The sequence below is a fragment of the Vombatus ursinus genome, unplaced genomic scaffold (genome assembly GCF_900497805.2).
Source record: "Vombatus ursinus unplaced genomic scaffold, bare-nosed wombat genome assembly UNPS02011916.1, whole genome shotgun sequence".
In the NCBI taxonomy this organism is placed as follows: Eukaryota; Metazoa; Chordata; class Mammalia; order Diprotodontia; family Vombatidae; genus Vombatus; species Vombatus ursinus.
Window position 1 is genome coordinate 3,846,794 of NW_020951694.1, and position 20,101 is coordinate 3,866,894.

The following is a 20,101-nucleotide window of genomic DNA, read 5'->3' on the forward strand; positions in this document are numbered from 1 at the left end:
TGTAAAGCAAGAATGTGGGGGGAAAATAATCCATTTGAATGTAAGGAAATGGCCATTCAATCCATAAGAATTTATTAAGCACCTTCTAAGTTCCAGAGACTGTGTTTGACATTGGAGGTACAGAGACAAAAATTAAATAGTTCCTACCCTCAAGAAGCTTCCAATCTATGGGGAAGGCATGACCTGACTACTGTTGAGACACCTGGAGTGGGGAATACTAGCTAGTGTGAAGAACAAAGGAGGTCTATTTTTTATTCCTGGCTCCATCCGGGACTAACCAGGTCCTTTGAATGAATCTTATCAGCTTCTGAAGATTAGTTTTTTCCATCTGACAAAAAGATCGCTTGCTACCTCCTCACCAGTTTCTATAAAGGTGTGAGTCTGCCAGAAAAGGTGTCCGATGTTTCATTTGTAAGAAGCAGCTACCATCCCCTTTTCCTTCCCTCCTCCCCAAAATCTATAAATAAGGCAATGACATCCATTCAGATTTCAAGTTGGAACTCAAAATAATTCGGGATTTCTGGATGGAAACAAGACCCCGAAGACTGCTTTGCAGACATATGTTTGCAGTTTAATTTCCTTTCTAGGGTGTAGGGAAAACAATACAAGTAAAACCAGCCATCACACCACTCACATATTTCCCCTCACTGGCTGCTAACTGAAGGTTACTTCTGTGGGAACTCAATTCTCAGGGAGGCAGGTGGGCCTGTTTAAATGTACACCTTTTACCTCAGGAATGCTCCTCTGCCAATAACCTCCTAAACTCTCCCATTCCCTCTGCCCCACAGCCTTTCCACTCCCCTACAGTCTTCCTACTTTTACAACAGAGACCACACCTGGTCAAGAAGTGAAACTATTAGCTGATTACCTCTGCTCCAAGAGAGTCGGAACGGCTACAGGGGTGAATTAAAAGTGGATATTTTGAATAAAATATCTACTTGCTTTTAAAAATAAAGCTATACAAAGAAAGCTTTCTTTTAAAATGTTAAAATTAAAAGATATCAAAAGGAAACAGGGATTATAAATTCAAATTATATCACATGACAAAAAATTCATGCAACCATTTCTGGGGAAAAAAAAATGTTTAAAAGAGGTTAAAGGCAGCCAAGAAATATATTAAGGCCCCAATCTTATGAGGATCCAGAGGCTACCCTATAAATTATAAATTAGAACCAGAAAAAAAATACATAAATTGGAATTACAAAAACACAGTTCCAGGTATAAATCAGTATTTAGTCAAACTAAAATATCCTAGCAAGCATTAACAAGGGACATAGTTTCATTTAAAAAAATAATGGATTTGTGTCTCTATTGATAGAGATGAAAGACAACAGATCAGCCACTCTTAATCAGCTCTACTACAGTCTGCAAGTTGGTGCAAAGAGTCAAGTCCTCACCTCTTAAAGTACAGTTGGAAAAAGTGGGCTGTTGGAGTGGGACTGACCTGGGCAAGATGGAAATTAATACAAGAAAGGAGAGGAGGTAAAAAAAAAAATTGCATTTTTATGCAGAATTGCAAATATTTTTTTAAAGTTTTGAGGTATATATTTTTGAAAATTGCTTCCATAAAGCAATGATTCAACACGTAAAGTATGGGAAAATTTAAACCTATAGTAACAGAGTGTTGGTAGAAAGAAAAAAGGGCAGAATCAATACTAAATAGGAATCAATAAGATGAGTTCTAGTTCTGATTCTGTTACTGAGCACCTGTGACAGTGAATGAGTCGTTTTCTTCCTCTGGATATCAGTTTTCTTATGTATAAAATGAAGGAGTTGGACTAATCCTCTTCCAATGCTAAGATTAGATGATTTCTCGAAATTGTGAAGCAGTTGTGTGAGGCAGCACAATAGACTAGTGGAAAAGGTGGCCTCCAACCCAGAAAGAACTGGGTTCCAATCCTACTTCTGATATATACTACCTGTGTGACACTAAGTAAGTCATGTACCTTTCTTGGTGCTCTAGGCAACCACGTAAAATTATATGTTGCTGGGAAGATGTCAACCTACATTTGTAGACGGCTTTTCCTCACCTGGCTTTCCCTATTCCGATGAAATCATATCTATATCTGTGCCAGATAAAATAACAACAAAGTGTTTCTTGAAATAAGATCATAGATTTAGAGTTTAGAGGGACATTAGAGATTATCTAATACACACCCCTTTCTTACAGAGAAGGAATCTGAGGTCTAGATAGACTATGGCTTACCCAAAGTCACACAAGTGGTAGAGTAATACCTAAGCCAGGATTGAATCCTGACCTTTTTATTTCAAATCCAACATACTTTCCACTGTACCTATCAAACTGAGTTTTCCAGAAGTTGACTGAAACTATAATTTAAATCAAATTGACAAAATAGTCTACTACAAGCAAAGACTCCAGATTCAAGACATGACAACACCAGAGATCATCTGCTAACCATGTTTTCTCCCAAAGCACTGTCCCAAGAGCTGTATTTCCATTAGTCGCTGAGTCGAAAAGCAGCTTGATACAGAAGAAAGACTCTCAAGAGAGCCAGATTGCTGCCACAGTCCTGATTTTACTACCAACTAGGTATGGATAAGGGACTCCCTCTCTTTGAATCTTGTAAAATGATGTAAAATGTAAATCTGTAAAATGACAGGTGGGTCATTTTCTAATAAGATAACTAGATAATCCATAAGGTCATTTCCAATTTCACATTCTAAGGTCCTATGATTCACCCAGAAACCTCTAAAGAGAATAATGGAAAGAGAATCAGTTCCTGAACTATATAAAATGAAGGGGTTATACTTAGATATTTTTTAAAGCATAGATTTCCAGTAAGATAAGACACTGGGTATCATTTTCCATTTAGGGCCCAAAACTGTGGGCATTAAGCTTAAACCTATCTAACTTTAAGGCAAGACAATGCCAGAAGTCTCATTACCTTTCTTTTAGGATAACAACGTAAACAATGAAAAACTTTTTCTAAAGCTTCCCACATTCTCAAGGCAGACAGTTCCTGCCTACTTTGGTCCCACGATCCCAATCCTAAAGAAAGTGATGAGTATGGCCTATGAGAAGCTAATGGGGCATGTGTGGGGCATATGTGGCCTCCAGGATGAAGAATAAGGATAGTTTACAAGGAGGATGTTCCTGGGAAGACTCAAGTTTCTTTTGAAAATGAAATAACTTGACTGGCTCTGTTGTTTTGTTTTTAACACAGCAAAAGTGATTAATCCACATTAGGGCCAAAATAGCTCAGAGAACAATCTTCTAAGGTTATTTTAATTACAAGGTATGAAAGAAAAAGAATTCATTGTTCTGTTCTGAAATTATAAAAAATCCAATAAGGTGGAAATTCAATTGTCTATTAAAGAAGTCCTGAAAGAAGATTCCCCAAGACTTAATTTTAGCTTTTTTTTGGTTCATATAACTGTAAACTATTCCAATAGACTGTTTTTAAATGTTTTAATAAGAAAATTCCTGGGAGGGGAAGGGAGAGAATGCTAAGATTTCCGGTATCAAAGTGGTCTAGAATTAGAATTTAATTGCACAGAAAGTGCCTTAGCAGCCTGTTTTCCCAAATGGATTGTGAAATATACCAACTCAGTGTTCTTGGGTTCAGTTCATCACAAACTGTGATTGAGAGCAGGCTAGTAGCTCTTGACTGTCTGCAAGCACAAGAAGAGTCACTTCAAAGATGAAGAACTGACAGGCAGACATCCCATGTTTAGAAAAAAGCAGCATACATCCTCAGGAATTCAAACACCAATAATGAGGAAGCATGATACGGTGAAAAGAATGGCTCTGAGTTCATAAGTCCTGAGTTCCTATCCTGCCTCTGATATTTAATACCTATATGACCTAAAACAAATCACTTAACCTCCCAGTCTCAATTTGCGCATTTCTGAAATGAGGGAACTACAGGTCAGTTGGTCAGTCAGTCAACAAGCATTTATTAAGTAGCTACTATATGCCAGGCATTGTGCTAAGGCTCTAGGGATATAAAGAAAAGCAAAAACATGTTTCTGCCCTCAAACAGTTCACAGTCTAATAGAGGAGGTAACATAAAACAATTATGTACATACAGAGAAGATGCAAGGTAATCTCAGAGATAAGATACTACTACGTGTGTGTGGAAGGGTAAAGGGCAAACAGAGACATTAGAGGAGAAGAAAGTCTCCTACAGATGACAGGATTTGAGATGAGTCCTATAGGAAACCAGGGTATGCAGAAGTGAGGAGAAGAGCCTTCGAGGGATGGAGAATAACTACTGAAAAAGCACATAGACGGAGGGGCATGAGCGAGGTAAAGAAGAAAGCCGGTGTTGCTGGATTGTAAAGTATGTGGAGGCCAGTAAAATGTAAGATGTGAAAGTTAAAAAGGGGGGCAGGCTATAAAGCGCTTTAAATGCCAGAGTATTTCATATTTCATCCTGAGTGTAACAGGGAGCCAATGGAGTTTACTGAGTAGGAAATGAGATGACGTAGTCACATCTACACTCTAGGAGAATCACTTTGGCAGCTATACTGACAACAGGTTGGAGCCGGGAGAGACTGACCAGAAAGCATTGCGATAATCCTACAAGGTCCCTTCCAGCTCTAGATCTACGTCTTAAGGAAGGGAGACCGTAGAGCCAGTGCTTAGTTCTGCTATGCAGGGCTTTTTTGTTTTGGTTTTTAAAAAGTCACTTCACTCATCCGCTTCCAGGAGCTAAGATGGCGGAGTCAGAAGTAAGTCACTCTCACCCTCCCTTACTGACCTCTGAAAATCAATAAAACATCGCCCCAGAAATAACCTTGGAACGGCTGAGTCAGCAAAAAGACAGGGTGCAGCAGTCATGTAGCCCAGGCCGCTTGGGGGATTAACAAGAAAGCCCCACTTGCTTTCGGGGGATGGGGAGCAGTACAGAATGGGAGGCATCCCAGCAAGCCAGTGTCAAGCCCCACCTCAGCGTACCAGGGGGAGATCCTGAGCCCCAGGACAGTGGGGCAAGCAAGTGACAAACCAGGACCCCCTGAATACCTCAGTACAGGGAGGGGAACCAGTAGACACCAGCTCAGAAAACCACCGTGTTCAATGCCTTTCTTCAGCAGCAAAATCTTCCAGTGCCTCAGCACAATTCCGGGAAGCAAACTCCAGGCGGCAAAGCTCCAGGCTGACAGACATCTTTCAACAGTGAAATATCCCTGTGCAAGACCAGGGTGAGCAGGAGTCAAAGAAAGGAGTGCAAGGACCAGGTGAGCAGGTGTCCCCCACAGGCCAGAATCCCCACCCCCACCCCGAGAGCTCCAGTGTTGCTGACGCCAAACCAGCACCAAGTAAGCTGTGAGAACCCCATAGCCTCCAACTGCCAGCATCTGAGGTCCCAGCACACGAAGCCAGCGACCAGATCCAGGGCTCCCAGCACAAGAAGCTTGGGTCAGTGTTCCCTGCACTCCAGCAGAAGAGCTCAACTTTTTTTTTTTTTAAAGTCAGGAGATAGGCAAACACCATGAGCAAAAAGCAGAAATGGACAATGACCATGGACTCTTATTAAGGGGGTAGAAAGCAGATGTTGCTGGATTATAAAGAAGATTGTAAGAAGATCAAGGCACAAATTCAGAAGAGGACAACATTATCAACATACCCATATCCAGAACCTTGAAGTGGATTATGAACTGGTCTCCAGTCCAAAAAACCTTCTTGGAAGAACTCAAGAAGATTTTAAATAAGAGAGATAGAAGAAAAGTCGGGAAAAGAAATGAGAAGTATGCAAGAGAGAGTCGATAGCTTGGAAAAGAAAGGGCAAAAATTAACTGTAGAAAACAAGTCTTTAAAAAATACAATTAGCCAAATTGGGGGGAAAAATGTACACTAAAGAAAACAACTCCTTAAAAAGTAGAATTGGTCAAATGGAAACAAAAACTCACTGAAGAGAAGAACTCCTTAAAAAGTAAAATGGACCAAATGGAAAAGGAGGTACAAAATCTAAAAGAAGAAAACAATTCATTAAAAATTAGAAGTGGACAAGTGGAAGCTAATGACTCTATGAGAGATCAAGAATCAGTCAAACAAAAACAAGAGAATGAAAAAAATAGAAGAAAACGTAGAATACCTTGTCAGTAAAAATGACTGACCTGGAAAATAGATCTAGGAAAGACAATTTAAAAATTATTGGATTACCTGAAAACCATGTTGAAAAAAAGAGCCAGAACAACATCTTGCAGGAAATCATCAAGGAAAACTGCCCTGAAGCCTTAGAACCAAAGGGTAAAAGAGTCATCAAAAGAATCCACCCATCACTCTCTGAAAGAGATCTCAAATTGAAAACACCAAGGAATATTGTAGCCAAATTTCAAAATTACCAGGTCAAAGAGAAAATATTGCAAGCAGCCAGAACAATTTAAATATCATGGAACCACAGCCAAGATTTTGCAGGACCTTGCAGCTTCTACATTAAAAGATCAGAGGGAGTGGAATACAATATTCCATAAGGCAAAGGAGCTTGGATTATAACCAAGGATCAACTACCCAGCAAAATTGAGGATAACGTTTCCGGGAAGGAGATGGACATTCAACAAAATAGGGGACTTCCAAACAGAGCTCAACAGAAGATTTGATCTTTAAATACAAGAGTCAAGAGGGGCATTAAAAGGTAAACAGGATGGGCAGCTAGGTGGTACAGTGGATAGAGCACCAGCCCTGGAGTCAGGAGGACCTGAGTTCAAATCCATCCTCAGACCCATAATACTTCCTAGCTGTGTGACTCTGGGCAAGTCACTCAACCCAAATTGCCTCACTAAAAAATAAAAAAATAAAAATAAAAAAGAAATTTAAAAAAGGTAAACAGGAAAGAAAACAACAACAATATATTATTAATAAGAACAAATTGTTTACATCTCTACAAGGGAAGATGACACTTGTAACTCTTGGGAATTATATTGTTATTATGACATTTAAAAGGGGTATACATAGAGCGGGTAGGTTTAAGTTGGCTTTGATGTGATGATTAAAAAAACTAATTAAGTGGTGAAAAGGGATTGGACTGAGAGAAGAGGACAGGAGGAGGCAGACAAGAGTAAATTACATCAAATGAAAAGGCACAAAAACCTATTATAGTAGAGGGAAAGAAGGGAGGGAGATGAGCATTGTTTGAACCTTACTCTCATCAGATTTGATTCAAAGAGGGAATAACATAATTAGTTAGGTATAGAAATCTAACTTACCCAAAAGGAAGGAGGGGAAAGGGAAAAGGAAAAGGAAAAAAATAGAAAGGAGGGAAGAAGTAATAAGGGTAAAAGGGAAGAAAAGGAAGGAGGCTAATAGAAGGGAGGGCAGATTGAGGGAGGCACTGCTCAAAAGAAAACTCTAGTGAGGAGGGAAAGGGAGAAAAGAGAGAGAAAAGCATAAACGGAGTGGGGGGAAATGGGATGGAGAGAAAGATACATAGTAATCATAACTGTGAATGTTAATGGGATGAACTCTCCCATAAAACGGAAGCAGATAGCAAAGTGGATTAAAAATCATCATCCTACAATATTTTGTTTACAAGAAACACATTTGAAGCAGAGTGATAAACACAGAGTAAAGGTAAAAGGCTGGCGCAGAATATATTATGCTTCAGCTGAAGTAAAAAAAAGCAAGGGTAGTAATCCTAATTCAGACAAAGCAAAAGCAAAAATAGATCTAATTAAAAGAAATAAGGAAGAAAATAACATCCTGCTAAAAGGTACCAAAGACAATGAAGTAATATCATTACTAAACATATATGCCCCAAATGGTATAGCATCCAAATTCTTAGAGGAGAAGTTAAGGGAGTTACAGGAAGAAATAGATAACAAAACTGTACTACTGGGGTCCACAACCTCCCCCTCTCTGAACTAGATAAATGTAACCACAACATAAACAAGAAAGAAGTCAAGGAGATTAATAAAACTTTAGATAAGTTAGATAAAGTTAGATACTGGAGAAAATTGAATGGGGATAGAAAGGAGTATACCTTTTTCTCAGTGGTACATAGGACTTACACAAAAATTGACCACCTACTAGGGAATAAAAACCTCACAATCCAATTCAGAAAGGCAGAAATATTAAATGTACCCTTTTCAGATAAATGATACGTAATAAAGGGCCATGGAAAGAGAGACTAAAAATTATTTGGAAACTAAATAATCTAACCCTAAAGAATGAATGGATCAAACAACAAATCGTAGAAACAATCAATCAATCACTTCATCCAAGAGAATGACAGTAGTGAGACAACATACCAAAACTTATAGGATGCAATGAAAGGAGTTTGTAGGGGAACTTTTATATCTTCTCAATGCTTACATGAATAAAATAGAGAAAGAAAAGATCAATAAATTGGGCACACAACTAAAAAAGCTAAAAAAAGAACAAATTAAAAATCCCCAATTAAATATCAAATTAAAAATTCTGAAAACCAAGGGAGAGATTAATGAAATTGATATTGAGAAAACTTTTTGAATAAATAAAACTAATAGTTGCATTTATGGAAAAAAAAACTACAATAAAATAGATAAACCTTTGGTTAATTTGATTTAAAAAAAGAAAGACGAAAACCAAATTACCAGCATCAAAAATGAAAAGGATGAATTCACCAACAATGAAGAGGAAATCAAAACAATAATTAGGAGTTATTTTGCCCAAATGTATGCCAATAAATTTGGCAATTTTAGTGAAATGGATGAATATTTACAAAAATACAAATTGCCCAGATTAACAGAAGAGGAAGTAAAATACTTAAATAACCCCATCACAGAAAAAGAAACTGAACAAGTCATCAATGAACTCCCTCAGAAAAAATCCCCAGAGCCAGATGGATTAACAAGTGAATTCTATCAAATATTTAAAGAACAACTAATTACAATACCATATAAACTATTTGGAAAAGTAAGCAAAGAAGGAGTCTTACCAGATTCTTTTTATGATATAAGTATGGTACTGATACCTAAACCAGGAAGGGCCAAAACAGAGAACGAAAATTATAGACCAATTTCCCTAATAAATATAGATGCAAAATTTTTAAATAAAATATTAGCAAAGAGATTACAGCAACTAATCTCGAGGATAATACACTATGACCAGGCAGGATTTATACCAGGAATGCAGGGCTGGTTCAATATTAGGAAAACTATCAGCATAATTGATCCTATCAACAACAAAAGTAACAGAAATCATATTATTATCTCAATAGATGCAGAAAAAGCATTTTATAAAATACAGCAACCATTCCTATTAAAAACATTAGAGAGCATAGGAATAAATGGAGTCTTCCTTAAAATGATAGGTAGCATCTAACTAAAACCATCAGTAAGCATTATATATAATGGGTATAGGCTAAAGCATTTCCAATAAAATCAGGGATGAAACAAGGATGTCTATTATCACCACTGTTAATCAATATTGTACTAGAAATGTTAACTTTAGCAGTAAGAGAAGAAACAGAAATTGAAGGAATTAGAACAGGCAAAGAAGAAAGAAAACTATCATTCTTTGCAGATGATATGATGGTATACTTAGAGAATCCTAGTGAATCAAGTAAAAAATTACTTGAAATAATAAACAAATTTAGCAAAGTTGCAGGATATAAAATAAACCCATATAAATCATGGGCATTTCTATATATTACTAATAAAGCCAAATGCAAGAAATAGAGAAATTCCATTTAAAGTTACTGTAAACATTATAAAATATTTGGGAGTCTACATGCCAAAACAAACTCAGGAACTATATGAACACAATTACAAAACACTTTTCACACAAATAAAGTCACATCTAAATAATTGGAAAAAAATTCATTGCTCATGGGTAGGCTGAGTTAATATGATAAAAATGACAATCCTACCTAAATTAATTTACTTTTTCACAGTGCCATACCAATAAACTAACAAAAAAAATGATTTTATAGAGCTAGAAAAAACAATAACAAAATTTATCTGGAAGAACAAAATGTACATAATATCAAGAGAACTACTGAAAAGAAATGCAAGAGAAGGTAGACTAGCTGTACCAGATCTTAAATTGTATTAAAAGCAGCAATCATCAAAACTACTTGGTACTGGCTAAAAAACAGAGTAGTGGATGAGCGGAATAGGTTAGGTATGCAAAACACAACTATCAATGACTATAGTACTCTACTGCTTGATAAATCCAAAGACTCCAGTTTCTGGGATAAGAACTCACTATTTGAAAAAAATGGCTGGGAAAACTGGAAAACAGTATGGCAAGAACTAGGCACAGACCAAAATCTTACACCATATACCAAAACAAAGTCAAAATGAGTACATGATTTAGATATAAAGACTGATACTACAAGCAAACTAAGAGAGCAAGAAATAGTTTACCTACCAAATCTATGGAGAAGGAAAGAATGTGTGACCAAACAGGAGATACAGAACATTATGAAATGCAAAATGGATGACTTTGATTACATTAAATTAAAAAGTACTTGCACAAACAAAGTCAATGCATCCAAGATCAGGAGGGAAGCAGAAAACTGGGAAAGAATTTTTACAACCAATGTCTCTGATAAAGGCCTCATTTCTAAAATATATAGAGAACTGAGTCAAATTTATAAGAACACAAGTCATTCCCCAACTGATAAATGGTCAAAGGATATGAACAGGCAGTTTTTAGAGGAAGAAATTAAAGCTATCTATAGTCATATGAACAAATATTCTAAATCATTATTGCTTAGAGAAATGCAAATCCAAACAACTGTGAGGTACCATATCATACCTATCAGATTGGCTAACATGACAAAACAGGACAATGATAAATGTTGGAGAAAATGTGGAGAACTGGAACACTAATGCATTGTTGGTGGAGGTGCAAACTGATCCAGCCATTATGGAGAGCAATTTGGAACTATGCCCAAAGGGCTATATAACTGTGCAATATCACTACTAGATCTGTATCACAAAGAGATCATAAAAATGGGGAAAGGACCCACATGTACAAAAATATTTATAGCAGCTCTTTTTGTTGTGGCAAAGAATTGGAAATTGAGGGAATGCCCATTAATTTAGCAATGACTGAACAAGCTGTGGTATATGAATGTAATGGAATACTATTATGCTATAAGAAATGATGAGCAGGCGGACTTCAGAAAAACCTGGAAAGGCTTATATGAACTGATGCTGAGTGAAATGAGCAGAACCAGGACAACACTGTACACAAACAGCCACATTGTGTGATGTCTGACTTTGATAGAGTTAGCTCTTCTCAGTAATGCAAGGATCTAAGACGGCTTCAAAAGACTCACATTAGAAAATGCTATCCAGGAGGAGCCAAGATGGTGGGGTGAAAACAGTGACTTGCTTGAGCTCTCCCCCAAACCCCTCCAAATACCTATAAAAAATGGCTCTAAACAAATTCTAAAGCAGCAGAACACACAAAAAGACAGAGTGAAACAAATTTCCAGCCCAAGACAACCTGGATGGCTGATCAGAAAGGTATATCGCGCCAGGCGGGGAGAGGAGAGCAGTTCGGCGTGGGCGCGCAGGCCACAGCGAACCTGGAGCAGGCCTCAGAGGACTGAATCACGGGTAGCTGTGGCGGTTTCCAGACTTCTCAACCCACAAAACACCAAAGACAACTTAGAAGGTCAGTGGGAAAAGTCTGTGACTGCGGTGGTGAGAGAGAAGCTAGGTCTCAGTCGCCCCTGGGGCAGCAGCTGCCTCCTGAGCTTCCAGCCCACAGACTGAGGGGGAATCTAATGTATGATCAGAGGGGGATTGCAGGGATCTCTTTGCCAGAGCTGAGGCAGGAATCTCTTGCTTTGCCTATGCTTGGATCTGGGTCACAGTTCTGAGGGGCAGTCCTGGGGCGAGGAGGAATGCTGGCGTGGTGGAGCTTGCTGTGGCGGTGGAGAGGAAACACCTCGCCCCTTATCATACCACCTTGGAAGAACTGAAAATTTACAGGTCCCTAGAAGTATCTCTGAAAACAGCTGTACAAACCCCCAAAGCTTGGGACAGTACATTCTCTACATTGGAAGCAGACTCTTACCTTAAAAAAGGGTTTAAAACTCAAGTAATTGACTGGGATCATGAGCAAACTGCACAAAAAAAGTCAGACCACAGAATCTTACTTTGGTGACAAAGAAGATCAAAACATACAACCAGAAGAAGACAACAAATCAAAGCTCCTACATCCAAAGCCTCCAAGAAAAATATGAATCAGTCCCAGGCCTTGGAAGAGCTCAAAAGGGATTTTGAGAAGCAAGTTAGAAAAGTAGAGGAAAAACTGGGAAGAGAAATGAAAGTGATGCAAGAAAATAATGAAAAACAAGTCAACAGCTTGCTAAAGGAGACCCAAAAAAATACTGAAGAAAATAACACCTTAAAAAATAGACTAACCCAAATGGCAAAAGAGGTCCAAAAAGCCTTAGGAAAAGAATGCCCTAAAAAGCAAAACTGGCCAAATGGAAAAGGAAGTCCAAGAGATTACTGAAGAAAATACTTCCTTAAAAATTAGAATAGAGAAATTGGAAGCTAGTGACTTTATGATAAATTAAGACACTGTAAAACAAATTCAAAAGAATGAAAAATTAGAAAACAATGTGAAATATCTCACTGTAAAAACAACTGACCTGGAAAATCGATCCAGGAGAGAGAATTTAAAAATTATTGGACTATCTGAAAGCCATGATCAAAAAAAGAGCCTAGACATCATCTTTCAAGAAATTGTCAAGGAAAATTGCCCTGATATTTTAGAACCAGAGGGCAAAATAGAAATGGAAAGAATCCATGATCTCCTCCTGTAAGAGATCCCCAAAGGAAAACTCCTAGGAATATTGTAGCCAAATTCCAGAGTTTCCAGGTCAAGGAGAAAATATCACAAGCAGCCAGAAAGAAACAATTCAAGTACTGTGGAAACACAATCAGGATAACACAAGATTTAGCAGCTTCTACATTAAGGGACCGGATGGCATGGAGTATGATATTCCGGAGGGCAAAGGAGATAGGATTACAACCAAGAAACACCTACCCAGCAAAACTGAGTATAATCCTTCAGGGGAAAAAATGGTCATTCAGTGAAATAGAGGACTTTCAAGCATTCTTGATGAAAAGACCAGAGCTGAATAGAAAATTTGACTTTCAAATACAAGACTCAAGTGGAACATGAAGAGGTAAACAGGAAAGAGAAATCATAAGAGACTTATTAAGGTTGAACCATTTACATTCCTGCATAGAAAGATGATATTTGTAACTCATGAGACCTTTGTCAGTATTAGGGTAGTTGGAGGAAAAAAATTATATGTATGTATAGATAGATAGATAGAGGGCACAGGGATGTGAAGATGAAGGGGTCATATCTGGAAAATAAAATTAAGGGGTGAGAGAGGATTACACTAGGAAAAGGAGAAAGGGAGAGGTAGAATGGGGTAAATTATCTCACAAAAAAAAAACAGAAAAGAAAAGGCTCTTACAGTAGAGGGGAAATAGAGGAAGGTGAGAGGGAACAGGTGAATCTTATTCTCATAGGATTTGACTTAAGGAGGGAATAACATACACACTCAATTGGGTATGGAAATCTGTCTTACCCTACAGGAAAATAGAGGGGGAAGGGGACAAGAGAATAGGGGGATGATAGAGAGGAGGGAAGATTGGGAAAGGGGGTAATCAGAAGCAAATACTTCTGAGGAGGGACAGGGTCAAAAGAAAGAATAGAATAAATGGGGGGGCAGGATAAGATTAAGGGAAATAGAGTTAGTTTTTCACAGCATGTCTACTACGGAAGTGTTTTGCATAACTGCACATGTATAACCTATATTGAGTTGCTTGCCTTTTCAATGAAGGTGGGTAGGGAGGGAGGAAGGGAGAAAATTTGGAACCCAAAGTTTTAAAAACACATGTTTAAAAAAAATGTTTTCACATACAACTGGGAAATAAATACAGAAAAAGGGGTACAGAAATTTATCCTGCCCTACAGGAAAATAGAAGGGGAAGGGGATAAGAGAAGGGGGGGAGAGATAGAAGGGAAGGCAGACTAGGGGAAGGGGTATTCAGAATGCATGCCATCTTGGGGTGGGGGGAGGGGCGAGATGGGGTGAAAATTTGGAACTCAAGATCTCGTGGAAGTAAATGTTGAAAACTAAAAACAAATAAATTTATTATTTAAAAAAAAAAAAAGAAAATGCTATCCACATCCAGAAAAAGAACCATGGAGTCTGAATGCAGATGGAAGCATACTATTTGCTCTCCTTCTCTCTTGTTGTTTTGTTTTATTTCTTCTTTCTTGTGGTTCCTCCCATTAGTTCTAATTCTTCTATACATCATCACCAATGTGAAAATAAGCTTAATATGAATGTATAAGTACAGCCTATATCAGATTATGTGCTGTCTTGGGGAGGACGGAGGAAAGGAAAAGGGAGAAAATTTAAAACTCAAAATCTTATGGAAGTGAATGCCGAAAACTAAAAATAAATAAATTTTTTTAAGTCACTTCACTTTTGTGCCATCTAGAATTTGAGGATGGGTGACATTGTTCCCCCATCTCCCAAAGGTCCAGAAAAGATAAATGAGGAAAGACCCCATTAAGATGTTAAGGTTTCCCCATATGGGATACAGTCAAAATATGATTATTTTAATAAAATCAAAAAAGATCACCTTTTAAGTTGAGCTGAAAGCAGCTACATATAAAAAGCCAGGGATGTTTCTGGAGAGACAGGATATTCTAGGCTTAGTTTCATTTCCAAGCCATCTGCAGATGCCCACTCACCCACTCATCTACATGAAAATTAGGAAAGGCCCAGAACCCCAAAATTGGGTAAGTCCCCCTACTCACAAGGCAGCTGGTGGCACAGTGGATAGACTGCTGGGTCTGAAGTCAGGAAAACCTGAGTTCAAATCTGGTCAAGATACTTACTAGCGATGTGATCTCAGACAGGTTATTAAACCTCTGTCTGTTTCCTCAACTGTAAAATAGGGATAATCCTGCTTTTCTAAAAGAATTATAAAAAAGACATTTGCTTTGAATTTTAAAAAGCACAGCAGAACCCATTCTTCTCATGAGGAAGAGATAGCTCTACAGTCAGACCTTGGAAAGAAAGAGAAACTGCACAACCACATACAGGGGCTTAGCAACAGTCAGTGAAGACTAATTATCCCTCATCATGCCTAATAAAAACTATGTGCCCAGCAGGGACCTCACTCCAGCAGAACAGCATCTGGAAGAAGGTAAGTCTCTGCCAGGGACAAGTGAGGAGCAAGAGAAGACATCAGTCACTCTGAAGCTTCCTAGGTATGTCCATTCATGTCTGCGTCCTGTCTACATGGATTCGGTATGTGTGTGTTCATTCTTCCACGTTACTTTTGTGAGAGAACATGCCCCAGGTTTATGGGGCAATGTTTCATTGATGCTTTCTTATTCTGCCATTTCTTTTCTTAAAATAATATTTTATTTTCCCCCAATTACATATAAAATAATTTTTAACATTCATTGCTTTTTTTTAAGTTTTGAATTTTAAATTCTATCCCACCCTCTCTCCCATCTCTCCTCCCTCAGACAGCAAACAATCTGATATGGGTTGTACATGTGCAATCATGTAAAACATTTCCATATTAGTCATTTTGTGGAAGAAAATTCAAACAAAACAAAAAAGATAGTGAAAAATAGTACGCTACAGTCTGTATTCAGAATTATCGATTCTTTCATTGGAGGCAGATAGCATTTTTCATCATGAGTCATTTGGAATTGTCTTGGATCACTGTATTCCTGAGGACAGCTAAGTTATTTACAGTTCATCATATGGTATTGATATTACTATGTACAATGTTCTCCTCGTTCTGATACTTCACTCTACATCAATTCATATAAGTCTTTCCAGGCTTTTCAGAAATGATCCTGTTTGTTATTTCTTATAGCACAATAATGTCATTACAATCAAAATTACAACAACTTGTCCAGCCATTCCCCAATTGATAGGCATCCCCTCAATTTCCAATTCTTAGCCACTACAAAAAGACTGCTACAAATATTTTTGTACAAATAGGTTCTTTACACCCCCCCACACACTTTTTTATCTCTTTGGGATACAGACCTAGTACTGGTATTGCTGGGTCAAAGAGCACTGTTTTAAAGCCCTTTGGACATAGTTCCAAACTGCACTCCAGAACTGTGCATTAGTGTCTCAGTTTTCCCACTTCTCCAAAACTTACCATTTTCCTTTTCTGTCATATTTGCCAATTTGACAGGTGTGAGGTAGTACCTAAGAAGTGTAATTTGCAGTTTTCTAATCAATAGCAATTTAGAGCACTTTTTCATATGACCATAGATATTTTCTTCTTCTGAAAATTGCCTCTTCAAATTTTTTTGACCATTTATCAATTGGGGAAATGACTTCTATTCTTATGAACTTGACTTGATTCTCTGTATATTTAAAAAATGACTGGGGCAGTTAGGTGGTGCAGTGGATAGAGCACCAGTCCTGAAGTCAGGAGGACCTGAGTTCAAATCTGGCCTCAGACCAAACACTTGACACTTACTAGCTGTGTAACCCTGGGCAAGTCACTTAACCCCAATTGCCTTTAAAAAAAAAAAAACGAGACCTTTATCAGAGATACTTGCTGTAAAAAAATTTTCCCCAGTTTTCTCCTTTCTAATTTTGGTTGCATTGGTTTTTTTTTTTTTGTGCAAAACTTTTTTAATTTTATACAATCAAAATTATCTATTTTACATCCTGTAACGCTCTCTGTCTCTTGTTTGGTCATAAATTCTTCCCTTATCCATAGATCTGACAGGTCAGCTATTCCATGCTCTAATTTGCTTATGGTAACACCCTTTATGTGTAAATCATGTACCCATTCTGACCTTATCTTGGTATGCAGTGTGAGATTAATCTATACCTAGTTTCTCATGTTGTTTCCAGTTGTTTTCCAGTTTCCCAGCAGTTTTTGTCAAATGAGTTTTTGTCCCAAGAGCTTGGATGTTTGGGTTCATCAAACACTAAATTACTATGGTCATTTACTATAATGTATTGTGTAAATAATCTCTTCCGCTAATCCACCACTCTATTTCTTAGCCAGTACCAGATTGTTTTGATGATTACCACTTTATAATACAGTTTGAGATCTGGTACGGCTTGGCCACCTTCTTTTACATTTCCCCCCCACTGATTCCCTTGATATCCTTGACCTTTTGTTCTTCCAGATGAATTTTGTTATAATTTTTTCTAACTCTATAAAATATTTTTTGGTAATTTGATTGATATGTGCTGAATAAGTAGATTAATTTAGGTAAAACTGTAATTTTTATTATAATAGCTTGGCCTACCCATGAGCAATTAATATTTTTCCAATTGTTTGTATCTGACTTTATTTGTGTGAGAAGTGTTTTGAAATTGTGTTCATGTAGTTCCTGGGTTTGTCTTGGTAAGTAGATTCTCAAGTATTTTATATTTTCTACAGTTATTTAAATGGAATTTCTCTTTCTATTTCATGCTGCTGGGCTTTGTTGGCAGTATATAGAAATGCAGATAATTTATGTGGGTTTCTTTTATATCCTGTGACTTTGCTAAAATTGTTAATTATTTCAGCTAGTTTTTAGATGATTCTCTCTAGGATTCTCTACGTATACCATCATATCATCTGCAAAAAGTCAGTTTTGTTTCCTCATCATCTATTCTAATTCCTTCAAATTCTTTTTCTTGTATCTTTGCTATAGCTACCATTTCTAGTATAATACTGAATAACAGAGGTGACAAGGGACATCCTTGCTCCACACCTGATCTTACTGGGAAGGCTTCTAGCTTATCCCCATTACAGATATCATTTGCTGATGGTTTTAGATAAATATTACTTATCATTTTAAAGCAAGTTCCATTTATCCCTATGCTCTCTAGTGTTTTTAATAGGAATTGGTGTTGTATTTTGTCAAGAAGCTTTTCCTTTATCTATTGAGATAATCATATGATTTCTGTCGGTTGTGTTATTGACGTGGTCAATTATGCTGATAGTTTTCCTAACATTGAACCAGCCCTGTATTCCTGGTATAAATCCCACCGGGTCATAGTGTATGATTGTTGTAATATATTGCTGTAATCCTCTTGCTGGTATTTTATTTTAAATGTTCGCATCAATATTCATTAGGGAAATTGGTCTATAGTTTTCCTTTTCTGTTTTTGTTCTTCTTGGTTTAGATATCAGCACCATATTTGTGCCATAAAAGGAATTTGGTAGGACTCCTTCTTCACCTATTTTTCCAAACAGATTATATAGTATTGGGATTAACTGTTCTTTAAATGTTTGACAGAATACACGTTGACTTGGGGATTTTTTCTTATAAAGTTTATTGATGGCCTGTTCAATTTCTTTTTCTAATATTGGGTTAAGTATTCTACTTCTTCTATGAAACTGAGTAGTTTACATTTTTGTAAACATGCATACATTTCACTTAGATTGGCAGATTTATTGGCATATAATTGGGCAAAATAGCTCCTAATCATTGTTTTAATTTTCTCTTCATTTGGTGGTGAATTCAACCCCTTTTATTTTTGATACTGGTAATTTGGTCATCTTTCCTTTTTTTAATCAAATTAACCAATGGTTTGTCTATTTTATTGGTTTAGCCAATTTTATATATTAGTTCAATGGTTTTAATTTTATTAATCTCTCCTTTAACATTTCAGGATTTCCAATTTGGTGTTTAATTAGGGATTTTTAGTCTGTCCTCTTACTAGTTTCTTAATTGCATGCCCAATTCATTGATTTGCCCTTTCTCTATTTTATTGATGTAAGCATTTAAGATATACATTTTCCCGTAAGTAATGCTTTGGCTATATCTCATATATTTTGGTATGTTGTCTCATTGCTGTCATTCTCTTTAATAAAATTACTGATTGTTTCTATGATTTGTTCTTTGACCCATTCATTCTTTAGGATTAGATTATTTAGTTTCTAAGTAATTTTTAATGTTTCTTTTTTTTTAACTGTAACATGTTTTCATTTCACTTTCATTTGCATTCTAATGTCATATTTACTCCCGTGCCATAAGCTTTCGTTTCTTCAGTTTCTTCTGGGTTATTTTTTTCTTCTGAGCAACCTCCTCTTCCAGCTTAGGAACAATTTGTTCCTGTTCAGTAAGTATCATCTCAATATGGCAAGGAAAATTCATGTATGGGTTGATTTGACCATGAGCCCCGTAAGTACGCCATCGCATTCTGGGAGCCTTGTTAACCTGGATATGCTCAATGACAAGAGAATCCACAACCAAACCCTTCAGTTCTGCATTACTCTCTGCATTTTTAAGCATATGCAGCAAGAATTCAGCACTCTTTTTGTGTCCAACCCCACTGCTTAGCCTGGGCACACCTGCCAACTCCACCATTATGTCGCCTGAAGGAAACACATTGTTTCTTCAGTGTAACATCTTTCAAATACTTAGTAGCTTTTCAGATATGCATGCCCTTAATAGCTTGGGCTGTTTCTTGAAGTGGACTTGGAGATTTGAACCCCATGACTTGCATGATTTTGTGGGGTTCTCTGGATCAAGAGAGTACGTCGCCATTTTAAATGATTACACAGGATGGGTCAAGGGAAGAGCTTAATCTTTCTTTCTACCGCCCTTTATTGAATGTAATTTTTATTGCATTATGATTTGAAAAGGATGCATTTAATATTACTGCTTTTCTGCATCTGTCTATGGTGTTTTTAATGCTCTAATACATGATTAATTTTTGTGTAGGTGCCATGTACTGCCAAGAAAAAGGTATTTTCCCTTCTATTCCCATTCATTTTTCTCCAGAGGTCTATCACATCTAACTTTGCTAAAATTCTATTCACCTCCTTAACTTCTTTCTTGTTTATTTTGCAGTTAGATTTATCTAGTTCAGAGAGGGGGAGATTGAGGTCCCCCACTAGTACAGTTTTACTGTCTATTTCCTCCTGTAACTCATTCAACTTTTCCTTTAAAAATTTAGATGCTATATTATTTGATGCATATATGTTTGGTATTGCTATTACTTCGTTGTCTATGGTACCTTTTAGCAAGAAACAGTTTCCTTCTTTATCTCTTTTAATTAGATCTGCTTTTGCTTTGTCTGAGATCATGACTGCTACACCTGCTTTTTTTTTTTACTGTAGCTGAAGCATAATAGATTTTACTCCAGTCCCCTTCCTTTACTTTGTACAT

General features: G+C 37.1%; 1 protein-coding gene and 1 pseudogene across 1 annotated transcript in view; both read right to left on the bottom strand.

Annotated features, from left to right (window-relative positions):
* Positions 1–20,101, bottom strand: part of NTN1 (netrin 1) — a 400,398-nt gene that overhangs the window by 299,310 nt on the left and 80,987 nt on the right. The gene's annotated exons all lie outside the window — the stretch shown is intronic.
* Positions 18,947–19,394, bottom strand: LOC114039437 (annotated as a pseudogene).